Genomic DNA, 6000 nt, shown 5'->3' with positions numbered 1-6000 from the left:
ACCCCACTGCACTGCCCAGTGCTCCTGAGAGCCTGGAAGATGGAAACAGGTTGAACAATCCAGGAGGCACTGACCAGAGATGCCCTTGCTGCCAAAGGCTGGGGCTAGCAAACTGGCAGCCTCCAGCTTCCTCCAACCTGGAGCTAACCTGGAGCTGGCAGTGGTGGCCTTCCAGCAGGGAGGTGGCTGGGGTTGGAAGCCCTGCATCCTGGTCTGCACAGGCTCTCAGGTTTGCTAAGTCCTGGAGCTCCCAGCTGCCCCTACAGATGAATTTCCCCTGCTGCTGCTTCATAATAGGTGGGACTCCGTTTAGTTGGACCCCTAGAGTAGGAGGGGGGTAGAGACACTGGGATGATCCCTCTGCTGAGAAAACATTTGGTGAATGCCACCAACCACTCCTCACTCAAACAAACACATGTCACTCAAACATGGGCCATACAGATCTTCTTAATGGGATAAAGAAAATAGTGGCAGGCTCCATGAGGTTGTTTCCAACCGCCTTTCCCTTGAGATCTGCGCTATTGAAGCTAAAAGTCTAAATATATTCCCAGCCTCTCTTGAACTAAGTGTAGTCAAATGACACAGTTCTGGTAAATGAGACCTAAGCTGCAGTCAGCTGGGATATTTTGAGAAGGCTTGTTTTCTTGTCAAAAGATCCAAATGCAGCTCTTTTCTTTCCATTTCCTTTCTTCCTACATTGAAGATAGATGTGATGCCAGGCACTGGGGCAGCCATATTGCAACCCTGAGGCAGAATGCATGAAAGACAGACAAAGCCCTGATGGGGTTGAACTGCTGAACCCAGGCCAGCAGCTGCCTACTGGCAGGCCTCTTGTAAATGGAGGCAAAATAAAACATTATTTGTTTAGGCTGCTAGGTTTGGAACTCTTGCAGTTGAAAGCATTCCTAGCGAGTATACACCACTATGGCAAAGCATCAGGAATATCACACCTAAGATAAAACCCTGGCCTCATTCCTGTTACATTCTGAAATAAGAGAAGGGTGTGCCCACTGTGACTTCCAGGAATAATATCACCATATAATATAATACAATATAATATAATATAATATAATAATATCAAAAACAACCATTTTGGAGTGTTACTACATGCTAGCTACTGTCCCAGGCACTTGGCATATTTACTCATTTGATCTTTCCAACAACTCTAAGGGGACATTTTACAGATGTTGAAACTGAGGCACAGAGAGGTTGGGGCGGGGGGAACTTGCTATGTTCCAAGTTCCAAGTCAGTGAGCGGTGAACCAGGGTGTGAATTCAGAAAGTCTGGCTCCAGAATCCATCCTTCTGACCACGTGCAAATCCATCTATACGATCAGGAGATGAGGAAGAACAGTACAGCCCAGGTCAGCGACCTCTGGTTCTGTGCCTGGTGCCACTACATCCCCTCCCCCTGTGGACCACTCAGGGGAAGCCAGTGGGGGGTAGGATCAGAGCTGGAGAGCTGACACCTGGGATGTCCCCAAGAGCCTGCAGGGCCACTTCACAGAGAGCCAAGATGGGCCAGGGCTCCACCTTTGCTCCAGGGCAGGTATAATAAACACTGCCAACATTTTCTCTTCCTTGTCTTCTTCCTCTGCTTCCACGGCTGTTTGATCCCACTTCTGGTGAGTACTTTTCTCTTTATTTTTGAAAATACTTCAGTATATTTCAACAGTGCTGGCCAGTTTTGTAGGCTGGAGAGCCGGCTGTCATTTTTGACCTATTATCTTCTAACGCTTTTTAAAAAAATTACAGACAGAGGAACTATATGGCTGCTATAAAATCTTCAAGTAGTTCAGAAGTTTATAAACTAAAAACTATAATTTTCTGCTGGTATTATCAGCCTCCATACCTCTGCTCACTACCCTCTCTGAGCGATAACATTACTTGGGAGCTTGGACTTCATCCTTCCAGAGTATTTCCTATACAAACACACTAATGTATGTAAGATATGTGCACATGTGCACACACACACACACACACATTTTATTTTAAATGTATTTAAAAACCGGATTACATGTGCCACTCTATAAGTTACTTCTTCTCCTTTAGTAATTCTTAAACTTGAACAAATCAGGCTCATTATTTTCAGTGTACACTGAGTGTCCTTTAGAAAGGGAGCTCAGTGGTTTTTTTAGCTGACCTTGATGGACACTCTAGTTGCTTCCACAGGTTACTGTTAGGCACTTGTGTGCTACTCTTTGTCAAACAGATTCCTGCAAATGGCGTGTCTGTGTGCAGATGCGCACGTGGCCACGTTTGACGGGGATGGCCAAATGCCCCTAAGCTGTTGCACCAGCTCTCTCCCCGAAGTGAGAATGAGAGTGCTCCGTCCCCAGGCCCTCAGGAATTCTAGAGCAACAATGAGCACACCCAGCACTCACATCTTGGTTTGTAAATTCTGTCTCCACTAAAAGGAACCAGGGCTCCCTGGAGAAAGGTTTCCAGGGCTGGAGCAGAAAAAAATGAGGTTAGAACATCTCACTGAAAGTAAGGAAAGACTCAGAGAACAAGGAAGGCATATTACAGGGCACAGGAACCAAGCTCCCATTGGCCCAGCTGAGACATTCTGAGCATCAGAATGAATGCTAGGAATGAATTATGGCCCCTGAATAAAATAAAACTCCATGAGCTCATCATCCAATAATGATATGAAATAAAAAGATAAGGAAAAGCTTGTCTTTATGGTACAATAGAACGTCAGCTAGTAAAAGTAGGTGGAATTTAGAAAAATAATCATTTGGCAACAATTAGAATAAATGATTCAGACAACAATCATCAGCAGATGCTAAATTTGAGGCTGAAAGTTTGTGCAAGAACACAGAATCACACAGACTCCAAGTATCTGCCCATAAAAGTCCTGGTTTATTACAAAAGGAAAAATAGTAACCTCATAATTGAGAAGCCCCCAGTGAATATTGACTTCACCAAATAGTGAAAGTTGACATCATCATCAGTGATGGAATAAACTTCCACATTCATCCTGGTGTGGTGTGTCAAGGAGGGCACGGAAGTAGGTCTGCAGCATTCCTCCCAAAAATGCATGACCCAAATCTAATCCTGAGGAGACAGTGGACAAACCCAAATGGAGGCACAGTCTACAACGTAAGTGGAAAGCTCCCTTCCAAAATGCGAACGTTAGAGGAGAGGAAGGTGGAGGATGTCCCAGGTTAAAAGAGACCACCGGGACAGGATGATCGGATGCAAAGCGTGATCCTGGATGGAAAAAAATTATTGTCAAAGACAACATTGGGACAGCTGACAAAACTGGAGTATGACTTTGGGTTAGATAATAGTATTGTATCAAGGTACAAGGTACAATAGTATTGTATCAATGCTAACTTTCCTGTTCAGTACTTGACAGACGTATCATCTCTAAGTAGGAACATGTCCTTGTTTGCAGAAGATAAAGATTTAATATTTGGAAGCAAGGAGGCATGGTGAATGGATATAACTTATTGCCAAATGGTTCAAAAGAGAAAATTGCATATGCATGTGGAGAGAGTGGGAGAGGGACAGGGAAAGAAAAGAGAACACGGAAAGAAAAATGTGAACAGTGGTGAATCTGGGGAGATGAAGTATAGGAGTTCTTTGCACTATTCTTTAAGTTTTCTCTAAGTTTGGAATTGTTTCAAACATGAGGTTTAAGGAGAAAAATAATTTTGCCAATGTGATAGGAGCAAAAAGGCATCTCACAGATACTCGAATTTGCATTGGTCTCATCACTAGTGATGTTGAGCTTATTTTCATGTATTCGTGGCTTCCAGTTATTTTTTAAATGATCTGTAATCTTTGCTCATTTTTCTATTAGATCATTTTTGTTTTTACTAAATGAAATGCTTTTTGAATTTGTATTAAATTTCTTTTCTATTTTGTGTGTCTTGTAGTGAATTTTCACTGCAAGTGAATATTGACGTCATCAAATAGTGAAAGCTGATATCATCAGTGATGGAATAAACTTCCACATTCATCCTGGTGTGGTGCTTCAAGGAGGGCACGGAAATAGGTCTGCAGCATTCCTGCCAAAAATGCGTGACCTGAATCTAATCCCGAGGAGATGGTGGACAAACCCAAATAATAATAATTTGCCTGTTGAATCACTTTTTTGATGACTGCTTAAGATCTTTGTCAGGTAATTCTAGCATCTCTTTCATCTAGATGTCAGCATTTATTTATTGTTTCATTTAGTTTGAGATTCCCTGGGTTTTGGTGTGACCAGAAATTCTCTTTAGAAACGTAGATATTCTCATATTTTGTTACGAGACCCTGGGTCTTTTTTTTTTTTTTTCTTTTGAGACAGAGTCTCACTGTGTTGCCCAGGCTGAAGTGCAGTGATGTGATCTCAGCTCACTGCAACCTCTGACCCCTGGGTTCAAGCAATTCTTCTGTCTCAGCCTCCTGAGCAGCTGGGACTACAGGTGTGCGCCACCACGCCCGGCTAATTTTTGTATTTTTGGTAGAGATGGGGTTTCACCATATTGGCCAGGCTGATCTCAAACTCCTGACCTTGTGATCCATTCGCCTTGGCCTCCTAAAATGCTAGGATTACAGGTGTGAGCCACCACGCCCAGCTTCTGGGTCTTATTTAAGCCTCTGTTTCAGCTGGTACTTTCTGTCAGCCTCTGTCAGGGAAAGGGAGGCAGCACCTTCTCACTGCCAGGTAGAAGTAGAAGCTCGGGTTTCTCACTCAGCCTCTGCTGACACCTGAGGTGCAGGTGGGGACTCCTCATTACAGCTGGGTGGGAATGGGAGTTCTGGCTTTCTGTGTGGTCTTCTCTGACCTTGCTGCAGGTGGGGAAATCAGTATCAACTAGTGAGGATCAAAGCCCCAACTCCCTACTTGGTCTTCTCAGCAGGGATGTTGCTGTCAGTGGGCGGGGGAAATGGCAGGGTCACTCAGCTCCTAGGGTTTCCAATTGAGCAGGACAAAACTGCCTCCTGCTGCGGTGGAGAGGGCATCTAGGGGCAGGGTGCATGTTGGGGACAGATCAGGACACCTCGAGGTGCCTTTCAGAGGGTTGCAGCAATTGGCGTGCTGGCGTTGGCTCCCAGCGGGTGCAAGCCATGAAGCATGAGATCACCAAGGACGGAGAGTCAGGCTTCTGGATGTGCCCAGTCAGGGTGACAGACAGGCTGGAGCTGCTGGCCAGGCAGGCGAGACACTCTAGGGCCAGCTGGGTGGTCCTTCACGTCGCTAAACGTCCACATGTTTCCTTACCATGTCATTAGCTGTGTCTGGTCTGAGGCCTCGCATGAGGCTGAGAGCAGGTCATGAGCAAAGGAATCCATTTTGAAAGCTCCGGGTGAGCCTGAGAAGTGTCCCATGGGGAGAACCAGACAGGTTGTGTGGCCTGGGGAGTCACTCAGCCCCTCTGTGTTCGAGGACTCAGTTCTGTGCATGGGGCTGGCATGAGGCACAGAGCATTCACCCAGTCTGTGTGGATGAGCTGTGCCACAGGGACAGCTCTGCCCCTGTCACCTCTGCACCCCATTGTCATTCTGCACATCTGCAGTGACCCTCCTAAAGGAGCAGGCTTATCCTCCCCACAGCCCCAGGGCCTCGCTCAGAAAGGCCATGTGGAGGCCACGGTAAGAATGTTCATTTCTCTAGGGTTACTCAGCAAGCATTTGTGACTTGGTCTCAGAGCACCCACCATGTCCTGAGTACTGCTCTGCTTGCAGGGCATGGAGCAGCCAACAAGAGATGAGGTCACAGTGAAATCAGTGGATGACCATGACTGCGGAAGTAACAGGCAGAGGCAGTGGCAGGCCCATTGCTGAGCTGCAGGCAACACCCCCCATCCACTGTGTCCCACCGGCTGAGACCCTCCAGCCAGGAAAGAAGGAGCCTCCCATGGCTGTGGTGGAGACCTTGTACCTTGCCCCTCCTTCACTAAACATGCCCACCATCCCTTACTCTAATCATCACTGCCAAGCCCCTGGCCCTACTAGCTGCCCAGTATCATCCTGTGCCCAGCATCTGCCAGGGAAACAACCTCA

Source organism: Papio anubis, chromosome 11 (genome assembly GCF_008728515.1).
Source record: "Papio anubis isolate 15944 chromosome 11, Panubis1.0, whole genome shotgun sequence".
Classification (NCBI taxonomy): Eukaryota; Metazoa; Chordata; class Mammalia; order Primates; family Cercopithecidae; genus Papio; species Papio anubis.
Note: the sequence above shows the minus strand (reverse complement) of the source record.